This window comes from Callorhinus ursinus, unplaced genomic scaffold (genome assembly GCF_003265705.2).
Source record: "Callorhinus ursinus isolate GAN/ISIS: 27379988/994484 unplaced genomic scaffold, GSC_fseal_2.0 scaffold6, whole genome shotgun sequence".
NCBI classification, from domain to species: Eukaryota; Metazoa; Chordata; class Mammalia; order Carnivora; family Otariidae; genus Callorhinus; species Callorhinus ursinus.
Genome location: NW_027397068.1, coordinates 80,051,194 through 80,065,863, shown reverse-complemented (window position 1 = coordinate 80,065,863; position 14,670 = coordinate 80,051,194).

Below are 14,670 nucleotides of genomic sequence, written 5' to 3'. Positions count from 1 at the left end.
ATTTTAAACATCAAAAATTTAAAATACTCCCTTATTTATTCCTTTTTAGAGAGTAGGGTGCAGGGATGGGCAGAGGAAGGAAGAGAGAGAGAATGCCAAGCAGACTCCATACTCGGTCCTGACTCGGGGCTTGATCTCACCACCCTGAGATCATGACCTGACCCGAAATCAAGAGTCAGATGCTTAACCAACTAAGCCACCTAGGTGCCCCTTAAAATACTCCTTTAAATCCATCACCAATCCTGTGTACAGAAATAGTTATTTACTGATCTCTTATCAAACAAGAACAGAAATTACACTACTATTGGAACATTAAATTTCATCATAAAGTGAGAAAGTTGTTTAGACAAGAGATAAGAATTTTTTGAGGTCTTTCTATGTAGAAAGATACATTTACATAATTAACATCCAAGTAATGCCTATCATTTAAAACTAAAAATTAGAAATAATTATGTCATCCCTTCCTATAGAACTTAACAGTTGTCAAGGACTTTCGCCCATATTTTATTTTAAGCCAAGTACACTCTTGGATGAATATTAAGTCATTAATTCAATCATGTACCCATAAAAAATATGAACTCCCTGTGGCATGGCAGGGTCCTGGCCAGATGCTGAGCCTCTGCTGGGGAAGAAGTCTGATTTTTAGCCTCCTAGAACCAGGCATGGAGTCGGGTAAGCAGAGGGATGGGGATATATGGGTGAAAGATTTCCAGGCAGAGAGAACACTATGTTCAGAAGGAGAACATGGGGAGCTTAAAGATTTTGTGGTTCTGAGTTCCCAGAATGAAAAATGAGAGAGAGCCAAAATGATCATATCTTTCCCCTTCTTGAAAGGGAGAGGAAAGAAGGCGAGTGCTTCATGACTTTTTCCATCAGTATTTTACCAAATTTAATTTGATAGAAGATTAAAATTCAATGTTTAAAAATGAATTGTGTTATTGCCATTTAATTAGTTGGTAATATTCAGCTATATAAACAAATTTAGTAGTTTATATGTTACCTATGTGTAATTAAAGATCAAAAGGAAAAATATTTTCTACAAGTAACTCCATCCTCTGACCATATTTTTATACTGTCAGTCAACTCAGTGGTGTGCTGGTAAATGTTTGTCAACCAGCTTTTGAGAAAACAGACGTATAAACAAACATGCTCATTTCCTTGATGTAGGTGGTCCCCACGTGGGAATCACAACCCACCAATTTGACTCTAAGTGGCCCACAAAATCCTGAAAATCTAACAGTTGGATTTGGTAAAGCAGAACAAGTCTGTTCTAGCATATTGTTATTCGGTCTCTGTTAGTGTTTTGACTTCAATAAGTTATAATTGTATATAATAAACTTCGCTTATCTAAACTGTAAGATTTCATATGTTTTGACATATTGATATGCTCAGGAAGCCATTACCACACACATACAATATCCCTGGCATGTCCATCGCCACAGAAACTCCCTCCTGCCTCTTTGTGAGCCCTCTCTCCTAGCCCCCCATCCCATCCCTGCACCTTAGGCAGCCTGTGATCTTCTTTATGTCACTACTGATTAATTTGCATTTTCTAGGGTTTACATAAGTAGACTCATATGTTATGTACTCTTTTGTCTGGATTTTCTCACTCAGCATGACTATATTGAGATTCACCCATTTATTGTTATAGATGAGTAGTGCTCCCTTGACTGGACATGCCACATTGTATTCAGTCAGTCACCTGTTGATGGACATTAGGTTGTTTCCAGTTTTTGGGCTACTACTTAAAGCTAATATAATCATTCTTGGGCAAACTGAGCAGAAATAAGTTCTCATCTGTTCTGTGTAAATACCCAGGGATGGGATGGTCAGATCTTATGGCAGGTGTGTGTTTAACGTTTGAAGAAGTGGACAGACTATTTTCCAAAGTGACTGTGGTATTTTATCTTCCCTACACCAGTGCATGGAAGTTACAGTTCAGTTCTTGCACATCCTTGCCAATGCTTGGTATGATCAATCTTATTAATTTTAACCATTCTCATAGGTATGGAGTGGAATCTCACTGGGGTTTTAATTTTTGTTGACTTGGTGACTGGTGTATTGAGCATCTTTTCAATCTCATATATTCTTTGATGAAGTGCCTGCTCCAATCTTTTAAAATCTTTCTCTCCCTCTCAAATGAGGATCTTCCTATATTCCCAATATAAGTTTTTTATCAGAGATAAAGTTTGCAAATTTTTCCCCCGGTCTGAGGGCTATCTTCTCAAATTCTTCTTCTTTTTTTTTAATGTTCGTCACCATGCATTACATCATTAGTTTTTGATGTTGCGATCCACGATCCATTGTTTGCGGATAACACCCCGCGCTCCACGCAGAGCGTGCCCTCCTTAACACCCAGCACCGGGCTCACCCCTCCCCCACCCCCTCCCCTCTAGGACCCTCAGGTTGTTCCTCATTCTTCCAACATTTTTGTTGAAAAGCAGCACTATTTAATTTTGATAAAGTCCGATTATCAATGCTTTCTTTTATGGATTATGCTTTTGATGTTGTAGCAAATAAGTCTTTGCCTTCAGCATGGCCACAAAAATATTTTCCTGTGTTTTCTTGCAGACTTTTTAGAGTTTTAGGTTTTATATTTAGATGTAATTTTTTAATTAATCTCTGTATATGGTGCAAGATATGGATCAAAAGTTTAATTTGCTTTTTTGTTTTGTTTTTGCATATATTCAATTTTTCCAGAATCACTTGTTGGAACAACTATCCTTTCTATCCTGAACTTTGTAACTTCGTTAGAAATCAGTTGTTCATACATGAATGTGTCTATTTCATAACTCTCTACTCTGTTCTATTGATCTTTCTATTTTTTTCAACAATACTATCTGTCTCGATTGGCTTTATAATGAGACTTTAAATCAGGTAGACTTCTAAACTTGTTCTATTGTTTCAAAGTGATTTTGTCTATTTTAGTTCTCTGCATTTCCACATGGATTTTGTAATCTGTCAATGTCTACAAAAATTTATGCCCATAATTTGATTGAGAATGTATTGAATCTACAAGTCAATAAGGGCATAATTAGCATCTTAAAAATATTGAGTCTTCTGACACATGAACATGGTATATATCTCTCCATTTACTTAGGACTTCTTCAAGTACTCTCAATGTTTTAAAGTTGTAAGTGGACAGGAATTGCACTTATTTTGTCTGACTAAATTCTGAGTATTTTGTGTTTTTGTTATTGTACATGGTATCTTAAATTTCAATTTCTGATGTTTCATTGCTAAGTGCGTAAGTACAAGCAGCTTTTGTATATTGATTTTATATTCTGCAACCCTACTAAACCCATTACTTGTAGTAATTTTTTATAGGTTCCATTGGATTTTTTACATAGATGGTCATGTGGTTTGTAAATAAAGGGACAGATTTGTTTCTACTTTTTTCCAGCCTCAATACTCTTTTTCTTGCCTTGTTGCACTGGCTAGAATTTCCAATACAATGCTGAGTAGGAGCGATAAGAGAAGACATCTGTGTCTCGTTCTGCATCTCAGGGGAAAACAGTCTTTATCATTAAGTGTGTTGTTAGCTGTAGGATTTTTATAGATGCCCTTTATCAGGTTGCTCTTCTATCATTTTGTCTAAACTCTAAAAGAATTGGTGATCAATTCTTTCCAATTTATATGTCTGATAGAGTATTTCTTGTACTTTTGTTTTTGAAAGATATTTTTGCTAGGTATAGAATTCTAAGCTGGTAGTTTTTTCACTTCAGTATGGTAAATATGGGGCTCCGTTGTTCATTTATTTTGATTGTTTCTTACAAGAAATTGACTGTCATTATCAATTTTGTTCCTCTAAATTGTAATGTGTTTTTTTTTTTATTTCTGGCTGTATTTACAATTTTCTCTTTACCACTGATTTAGACAATTTGACTATGATGGACCTTGGTGTAGTTTTCATTTTACTTATGAGTGGGGTTCATTGGGCTTCATCAATATGTTGCTTCATAGTGCTCTACACATTTGGAAATTTTTGGCATTATTATGTTCTGCCCCCTCTTTTGGGGACTCCCAGTACAAGTATATATATTTTCTTGACGTTGCCTTATAACTCACTAGTGCTTTATATTTAAAAATCCTTTGTTCTCTTTGTATTTTCTCAGAGAAAGTGCCTCTTCTTAGGTCTTCAAGTTCACTGATATCTTTTTCTTCAATGTATAATCAGCACACATGTATTTTCCATCTTACACATTATAGTTTTCATCTCTGAAGTTCTCTTTGGATGTGTTTGATATCTTCAATGTCTCTACTTAACTTTTGGAACATATGGAATACAATTATAAGAAATGTTTTAATGCCATTTTCTGCTCTTTCTAACATCCACATGGGTTCTGGGCAGTTTTACTAGATTCTTCTCTTTGTAGGTTCTACTTTCTTTCATCAGTGCATATGCAGTAATCTTTCATTATATACCAGACATTGAATATTTTACTCTGTGCCATACTGAATATTTTTTATATCCCTATAAATATTCTTATATTCAACTTTGGGATTCAATTAAACTAGTTGGGGGCAGTTTAACCCTTTCAGGTCCTGCTTTTGAGATTCACAAGGTGGCATGAAAGCAGCACATAATTTAGGGCTAATTATTTCTCGCTTCCCAAGGCAAGAACTTTCTGAGCACTATACTCAATGTACCATGCAATGCAAATCACACTACCATGGCATACCACCTCACATTCATTAGGTGACTACTACAAACAAAACCAACCACTATTGGTGAGGATGTGGAGGAACTGGAAGCCTTGAGCACTCATCGTGTGAATGGACAATGGTACACCCATTATGTTAAACAGTATGATGGCTCCTCAAAAGTTAAACATAGACTTACTATGTGATCCAGCAATTCCACTTATGAGTATTTACCAAAAGGAACTGAAAGCAGGGTCTCTAGGAGATATTTGTCCACATATGTTCATAACAGCATTATTTATAATAGCTGAAAATGGAGACAAAGCCAGTGTACATTGATGGATGGATAACCAAATGTGGTATATCCATGCAATGGAATATGATTCAGCCTTATAAAGGAAGGGGATTCTGACACCTGCTACAACATGGATGAACCTTAGGGACATGATGCTAAATGAAATAAGCCAGTCACAAAATGATAGCACTATAATACTACACTTATATGAGATATTTAGAGTAGTCAAAATCATGGAGACAGAAAGTAGAGTAGTAGTTCCCAGGGGCTGAGGAGAGGGGGAGATGGGGAGTTATTGTTTAATGAGTGTAGAGTTTCAATTTCATAAGATGAAAAGATCATATATGTACCACCTCTTCTTTATCCATTATCTGTTGAAGGGCATCTTGGCTCCTTCCACAGTTTGGCTCTTGTGGACACTGCTGCTATGATCATTGGGTGCAGGTGCCCTTTCTTTTCACTACAGCTGTATCTGTGGGGTAAATACCTAGTAGATGTCCTTCAACAGATGAATAGATAAAGATGATGTGGTTCATATATACAATGGAATATTACGCAGCCATCAGAAACAATGAATACTTACCATTTACATTGACATGGATGGAATTGGAGGGTATTATGTTAAGGGAAGTAAGTCAAGCAGAGAAAGACAATTATCATATGGTTTCACTCATATGTGGAACATAGGCAATAGCATGGAGGACCATAGGGGAAGGGAGGGAAATCCGAAGGGGGAGAAATCAGAGAGGGAGACAAACCACGAGAGACTCTTAGACTCCGGGAAACAAACTGAGGGTTACAGAAGGGGGGCGGAGGGAGGGGGTAACAGGGTGACGGGCATTAAGGAGGGCAAGTGTGGTGATGAGCACTGGGTGTTATACACAACTAATGAATCACTGAACACTACATCAAGAACTAATGATGTACTCAACAGTAGCTAACTGAACATAATAGAAAAAAATAAATTAAAAAAAAGAAAGAAAAGATCATAAAAGGTAAGTCCATTTTTTAGGGAGATGGATGTTGGTGATGGTTATACAAAATTGTGAATGTATTTAACATCACCGAACTGTGCACTGAAAACTAATTCAGATGGTAAGTTTTATATGATGTGTATTTTGTACAATAGAAAATTGGAAAAAAATGGAGAGATGAAATCTTTCCCAGACAAAAATTGAGGGAGTTCATCACCCCTAGACCTGCCTTAAAGAAGTGCTATGGAATATCTTCAACACTGAATGAACACAGAAGTGTATGAAAGAATGAGCCTTGTAAGGGAAGATAAAGACCTGACACCTAAGGAATGCTGTGTCACTTCAGGGCAGCATGTAAATCACTTTTAACCCTAGCATGAAGTTAGAACACAAAATTATTAAAATAACTATAAAAAAGTAGTAGATTTCTTGATTTGGTCATAGACATGTACACTAGATAGTAGAATAAGTCCAGAGAAAGGCAAATACCTAAATCTGAGTTAAATTTTAACATTTTTATATAATGCTTGGTTTGGGTCTTGGATAGCCCAAAACTTACTTTGTTTTGCCCAATTTTCCTTTGGCTTTGGATCAGTGGCTTCATTTTTGAATTGACAATTTCAATTTAAAATATATGTATTACTCCTAGGTTATTTTAAAAATTTTTAATTTTAAATTCTATTTATTTATTTTTATTTATTTATTTATTTATTTTTATTTAAATTCAATTAGTTCAATTAGCCAACATATAGTAAGTCATTAGTTTCAAATGTAGTGTTCAATAATTTATCAGTTGTTAACATGAAACAGTTTTAGTTTCAGAGGTAGAATTTAGTGATTCATCAGTTGTCTATAACACCCAGTGTTCATTCCAACAAGTGCCCTCTTATGCCCATCACCCAATTACCCCATTGCTTTATCAAATAAATTAATAGACCTCTAAAAAATAAATTAATTAAGAACACCTCATGTGGATTTTCTCAGTGCTCTTCGGAATGAATACAATAAAACACTTGATCAAACTTTATAATTACAGAACATTCCTATGATTTATTTCTATTTTTCAATAGCTTCAAAACCAGACCTGACAGTGTTTCCTTTTATACCCTTAGTGATATCAGCTCTGTAGACTAACCTGTCGACTGCATAAAACAGTGCCCTCCTTGATGTGGGTGGGCCGCATCAGGTCAGTTGAAGTCCTGAGCAGATCAAAAGGCAGACCATCCCCTGAGTAACAGGGCACTCTCCTTGCCTGACTGTACTTGAGCTGGGACTATGGCTTTTTTCCTCCTTTCAAACTCTAACAGAAACACTGGCTCTTTCTGGGTTTTAGCCTGCTGATCGTCAGACAGGAAGGACACTGGTCCTCCCAGACCTCAGGCTGTGTACCAGGCTGGACCTGAACTATCAGCTCTTCCAGCTTCCAGCTGGATGCCCGCAGATCCTGAGACTTGCCAGCCTCCTCACCACATGAGCTGCTTCCCTGTGATAAATCTTGCTGTATGGATGGTTCTGTTTCTCTGGAAAGCCTCGGCTAATACATAAGGTCTGCCAAGTGCTTTTGAAAACAATCCAAAATTGAGTAGAGAATAAAGTCTCTGAGCCCCTCTTATGAGGTTGTGTGTCTAGGACTTCTTGCAAAGCTAGGCCTTATCACTAATTTGCAATGGTATTGAAAAAGAAAGAAGACACTTCTGGACTCTTTCCTGTGATTGCACTTTGCAAGGTTAAGCTTGCTCAATACTGGGAGTCATATTTACATCTGTCTTGCTAGCTGGGGTATTTTATAATTACTGGAATTCTTCTGCCTTTTTTGACTAAATAATGAATTCCATAATAACACGGTGTACACATGCACACGCCGAGTGAGTGGTGAGCACAAAGCCACTTGGCCCGAGCACCTCCCCTTTGACTCTGCGCTTAGATTCCTGCCTAATTACAAAAATATTGTGTAAATGTCAGTCACATGAATCTGTTTGTGAAACCCCATTGCCATGTGTGCATTCTCCCAGGACAGCACATGGGGTGATTCAGCACCAAGCTGATTCCCTCCCGAAAGACACAATATGGGGCAAAACCCTCCTGAAGTGTAGTGACTGTGGGCGAAACGCTGCAGAAGCCCCTCCCCAACACTAATGCTTCCGGATTTAACGGGGTGTGCCAGCTGTGTCTGCAGCACTTGGGTCCCGCTGGGGCCCTGGTGGTTCCGGAAGACCCTGGTGCTCGGTAGGTTGTGTATGAGAGCACGGCCGTCTTTAAGGTAAGGTGTGAGAAAAATAAAAGCACTGGTCATCAGTGTCACACGTATGTACAAAAAAAATCTCCAGCGACAGAAACCGAGCAAACACTTTGTTCTCTCAGCTCTACTGAACCTGGCAGTTGTTCTGAAATTTGAGAACGTGCGTGACCCTCCCTGAGAGTGAATTCACAGACGGCTTTTGCTGGAGGCCATGTGTGCGGCCGCCGCGGAGACCTCGACGCCAGGGGTCTGGGCGTCCTGGGTGAGATGAGCACGGATGCTCTGGTTTCCCGCGGTAGACGCCCCAGCTTTCCTCCCTGGTTCCGTCACAGGAGATGCTCCTTTTTATTTCTCTACTTCTGCGTTCTTGTGTCAGCCCAGCTCCCAAGACGCTTCTGGGGTTGGGGGCTGCCCAAAGCCACGTCCTCCTGGAGCCTGAGGCCACCCTGACCCAAAGGCCAAGGCGAGCAACCCCCACGCTGCCGGGTCCCATCCCTGGATCTGCCCTGCTGCAGACCTAGAGCCCCATTGACAGGCCCACCTGTCTGTGCAGCATCTCCCAGGGCTCTGCTTTCTCATGAAGCCCGCACAAATCCCTTCTGTGGGCCTCCCCAGGGGCCTTGGACCCTACCTGGTTCTGCTCACTCCCTTCCCATGGGGCCAGGCACAGAGTCCAAGCCTCTCCCAGCACATTGCTGCTGTGAACTGTTTGCCTCCAGGCTCCCTGCTGCTCTGCCTCCCTCTGCCACACGTCAGGCCACCCGAATTAACGCCTGGCCCCAGCAGGTGTGCAGGAGGCTTTACTGGGCCGGCTTCTCCCCAGACAGCTTCCTTCAGCTGCTTCGTCTCCTTCCCATGCCCCGTTCTGTGGAGGCCTCTAGTGTGCCTTCCCTTGAGCCTGCCCGTTATGATGTGACCTGGCAGATGACCAGCTGGAGGCGGGATCCTCCAGGAGCAGTGAGGCCCGAGGAGATGGAGGCCACGGTCAGGCACCCAAGAAGAACTTACTCCTTCCTGAGGGCACCAACTATGTCCTTCCTTCCAAGAGATGGGCCTGCCTGCACGTGAACCCATGGTCTGCACTGTCTCGGGCTCTTTTCTCCCTGCCTGTGGTTGGCCTGAGGCGACCGGCTGTTTCCCACACCATCCAGCATTGCTGTGGACCAAAGCCTCTGTTTGGATTTTAAGACCCTTCCGTCAAAGACTTTCAGATCCCACTGGCATCGCATCCGAAAGCCCAGAGAACAGCCCCCAACCCTGGGTGGGGGCTTATTTGTGACTTGGCAGGCATTGGACTCTTGGTTCTGGTTCTGATGGTACCACTTCATGTGAGGGCACTTGAATGTGCTCTCTGTGCTCCGGGCTCTCCCTTGTGGCCTGTAAACTCAGACGGCACGTTTCTGTCCGTCTGTCAGTCGGCTATCCCAAAGCCTTCCCTTTTGTGCTAGCTTCTGGGGGAAGGAGCATTAAAAAGACAAACTCCTGCCCTCAGGGAACTTACACACGTACCTTGGAGGAAATTTACCATTTATTTGCAGCCCGAACATTTCTGCTAAGATGTACTGCTCTGTCGTCCGAGGGATGCTGGACATTCCACCTCTAGTAGTCACTGGTATTTCCAAGAACCCCACCCACCCCTGTAAGCCGGGATGCCCTCCCTCGAGACACATTTGGGGAGACACAGCGGGGCAGGGAGGGCCAAGGTTTTGGTGCAGGCTGTCCTAGGTGTGGTCAGCTCTGCGCTGTCAACACGATCAAGCTACTGAACATTTTTGACCCTTAGTTTCTGTGAAATACGGTTGGTAACACCCACTGCGAGGTTTTGTTGTGAGAACTGAGGGAGTACACCTCAGGGGCAAGGCAGGGGGCCAGTATACAGTAGGCATTTAATAAACGGAATGTGCGTGGGCTGACTTCCACCTCCCTTCTCTATCATTGACCCGCCAGCACGCAGTTGTTCCAAACCAGATGTACTCCTCCCCTCCCCCAGGTCACCTGGTCCACCGTCGGGGTTCGGGGCTGCTCTTTCCTCTGAGCGCAGTGGTGGTTCCCTCTATACCCCCTTCAGAGAGGGGCCGCCCCCGCTGGTCCTTGAGCCCCGTCTGTCTCCGACTGGCGGTATGGACTGCGGGTACAGATGCCCCGCCGAGAAGGGGATGCTCACAGACAGTTTCCATCAACAGCAGCCTCAGAAGCGGCCCCTCCGCCTCTCCAGGGTTTCTGGTTCTGGGAGGCGGCACCTTACACCTGCCCGTGCGCTTGCGGCTGATGTCTCCCGGCTTAGTTGCGGGGTTCTGTAAGCGGTTGCCCTCAGGGAGAAGTCAGGGCTCCTTCTCACTGTCAGCCTCGTGACTACAGTGAATGCACTCAGTGACCAGTGTGGTTTCAGGCCTATGCTGTTCACCAATTGTACCTGATTGATTGAGCAAATGAACAAAGATATTAATTAATGAGTCTCCGACATTCTCCTCTGAGAGCCTTTCTCAAGGATAAACTGGGTGAAACAAGGAGGTGACTCTCCCTCCCTCCACAGCTCGCCATGCCCCACACTCATAGCGAGAGCAGCTGCATCTGCACGCACATTTGCTCAGCCGTCACATCGGCCAGTGTCCACCCGAGCATGGCCCCCGGGCCAGGCCGCATCCCAGCTGAGGCGGACGAGCCTTGCTCTGATCCCCACTGACCTGCTCATCTGAGAAATGTGGGTGGACAGCCCTCTTGTTCGTGGGGTGGGAAGGTGGGGGTATCAGGGCTTCCTTTGTGGACGTGGGTTTACATGATGGCACCCTTGAACAGAGTTGGGGAGATGGGTCTGAGCCACACGGCGGAGGCTGGTAGGGGTGAGGTTTAACCCCCCTGCCGAACCGGCAGGCATCCGCCCCCAAGCTGAGCGTCAGCATCCTCAGAGAGAGCCCCCTGACTGCGAGCAGGGTACCCTGTGCTCACTGACTCCATTGGAGAACAAGTGGCCCTGCTGAGGGGGTCCGTTCTTCTCACGCAGGTCAGAGCGTTCAGAAGAAGTAAGCACCTTGAGCGAGCAGAGGGTCAGTGCTCCCGCGTTTCGTAACCCAGACAGCTGATCTGGAGCAAAGTGCATGGGGCAGGGAGACCAGCGCCTTGTTCCCTGCTCCTGGCAATGCCACCTGACTGGAGTTTTTATAGGTTTCTGCTGCCTGCTCTCTGTCCCTGCTTCCCGAGTGGCCCGAGATGTGCGGGGCCTCCTGAGATGCTGGTGAAGTTGGGCTTGCAGCTGTTACCAGGAGAGCAAAGGGACGACCGTTAGGGCAGGGCTTCTCCTTCTGCAGTGTGCACACAGGCCCCCCTGCTCAGGAGCAGGCTCTGACTCTACGTGTTCCGTGACTGTGCCCATTTTACAGGGGGGGAAAGCCAAGGCCCAGGAGCCGGCTTGGGGCCTGAACCTGGGCTTTCTGCCCACCTCATCTCATTTCATCACCTCTTCCAGGAAAAGGGGTCTCCCTACAGCTGCCCTACCTCCTGCGTGCCCAGTGGGCCCGTCCATCTGACCCCCAGCTCCCCCTCCAGCATTTTTGTGTGAGTGCTCAGTACACGCCAAGAATTTAAATAACCCATGACCTCATCCTGCCGGGCCTCCATCCACATGAGCTTTTTTTTCAGGAATTTTCTCCTCTGCTACCAGCCCTGGGCACACTCACACAGGACCCACACACTGTTGTTCCTCCTGCTTCCCGTAACGGTCTCCCCCAGGGAGGGCAGGAAAGCCCTCTGCTTACTCACGGCCCAAGGAGGGACTAAGAGAAAACAGATGCCTGGATCTGTGACATCTCGCGATGCGAGCAGCCCCCAGCCCCGCATGTCACAGAGACCTGGCTGCCCTGTGCCCTCCTCACTCCCCCCTGGACCCCCAGAACCAGCACGGGAATGCCAAGTGGTCCCCCCCCAGCCCTCACCCCCAGACCCCCAGCTTCCCACAGGGACCCAAGGTCCCTTCCCGGGTGGCCTGGAAGCCCGCCAGCGCTGGGCCGCCCCCTCCCTCCAATGCCATTAGAACCATGTCCACTCTTACTTTTCACGTGGAAAGGACACTCGAGGCCACTTTGTTTATCTGAGTCCAGTCATTCAAAGATATTTATTGAGCATCTAACATGCACGAGACCCTGTCCTAAGGTACTGGGCCGACAGCAATGAGCCTGCCAGGACCAGACCTGCCTTTCATTGAGTCCCACCCCGCCTGCTGTGAGGACCTCCGTCTGCTGCGTGGACTAGCTCCCCACCCAGCCCTGTCAGACGTGGCCGGGGGCCACCCACTAGGTGGGATGTCTGCTGGTTTTTGCTCGCGCCAGGGCAGTTGTGTACCTGTCTGCTGTTCCCAAGAGGTCCGGGCTCTGCACTCCCCTGGGTGAGGCTGGCCCTCTCTGGTCTGTGAGTCCTCTGATGTGCAACCAGCCCCATCTCCCTCCCAGCCAGCGCCCACCTCATGGGTGAAGCTCAGGACACAGATGGGACTAGAGCTCTTAACCAGGTGAGCCCACTTCCATCGGCTGGTTTTCTGCCCTACCCTGGGGCCTCTGCTCTTGTTCCTTCCTGGGCTCCCGGGCCCGAGGACCTGCATGGGATTCTGGGCCCGGATACTCAGGCCTCACCGGCTCCTCATGGCTCCTTCGGCATCATCTGCTTCACCGGTCAGGCTTTGTCTCCAGAGCCTGCCTCTCGTCACCGCCCCTCTGTCTCCTGCCTCATCTGTGTTGATTTCCCAAGTTGGGCATTCTAGAAACGTGGGCCTGGCCCCACCCAGTGTCCACAGAGAACTAGTGACCTCTCATTGTGACAATTCTGATGGTCAGATTCGACCTATTTTTTAGCCCATTGAGATCTTTTGCTCCATCATCTGATACGTTAACTCTCCTGGCTTCACCACAGTGGGGAGTCTGCTTGCTGCCCCATCTGGGGGTTCACCGGGCACTGGGTGGGCATATTTACAGGCCAGGGCTGGAGGAGGGCCCTGCGCTGTCCCCGCTGCGCTGTTCATCAGATGTCAGCCTGCTCCCCTCCACAGACACCAGAAGCCCCACCTGTCATAGGATGCCCACTGGACAGGGGGGCCCATGGGACAACACTGGCACTTGGAAAATAGTGACTGTCAGGATGGAAGATTCTGGAACCTGGCAAGGAATCTGTATTGGTTTCCTAGGGCTGCCTCCATGAAGCACAAGATGCTGGGGGGCGCTTAAAGACCAAAACGTGTTGTCTCACCCTCTGGGGGCTGGAAGTCTCAGCTCCAGGTGGGAAATGGCCGCGTGTCCAGCCTCCTCCCACTTCTGACCCCACAGCAGTCCTGGGTGCTCTTTGGCCACATCACTCCATCTCTGCCTTTGTGTTTACATGGTTCTCTTCTGGGTCCCAATGGCCCTTTTTTTTTTTTTATAAGGACACGAATTGTTGGCCTAGGGCCCACCCTACTCCAGTAGGGCCTTCTCTCACCCGGCCAAATCTGCAAAGACCCTATTTCCAATAAGTTCACGTTCACAACTTCCAGGCGGATGATTCAGCCTCGTGTGGGCGGCTTTGGTTCTCCCTCTCTACTTCCCTTTGACATACACTTGTCCCCATCCTCCCAAGCTGATTTTTTTACCCAGGTCTCTATGGGGCTTCCAAGAACTCTGGGCAGTCCTGCCAGGCCACCAACTTTGTTTCGTGGCTTCATTAACACAAGTCCTCTCTGTCCTGTGGAAGCTGCCAGGGTCCTCCCCTCCATGCACAGTGGGGTGACGGAGTCCGGCTTCTTCCTGCCCCAAGCACCTCCCTGGCTTTCATCACCTATGGAAACATCCCCGGGACCTGGAGCTGGATTCTGCCCTGCCTCTGAGCTGCCTCTGCACTAGATGTGCCAACTCATTTTTCTCTTGCACACAGTTAATTCCCCACACTGGTGCCTCTCCTGGGACACCGCCCTACACATCAGTCCACTCATGTTCTGTCTCCGCAAGAAGTCCTCCCTGATCAACCCCTTTGGAAGATGCCAAGGAAGAAATTTCTTCTCTGTCCCCTGTGACCAGGGGCTCCTCTGAACACTAAGTGAACAAATAGAAGAAGAAATGCATTCAAAGCATCTTCTGCTGATGCAGTGGAGTGAGGGATATAAACCTGCACTTTCTGTCCACAGATATGACCAATCAGTAAGCAAAGTAAGATAAACCTGTAAATGGCCAATTATCTACTATGGATTCTTTAAGGGAAACTTGGTTATACATTCTTCTTTGGAATTTCAGATAACATTAATTTAGTGATGTAGTCTAGATATTTTTTATTCAAATGATGACTTCACTACCAACTAGCCGGCCACAGGAAGAAATGTTATCTTAAGACATATACATTCTTTGCACATCAGAAATTAATATTCTCTACCAGGTGATAAATGAAGAGTAGTGGTGGCAGAATGAAGAAAGTTGGTGGCATGGCATTAGGTAGAAAGACTTTCAAAACGTGAGGGGCGCCTGGGTGGCTCAGTTGGTTAAATGTCTGCTTTCAGCTCCGCTAAT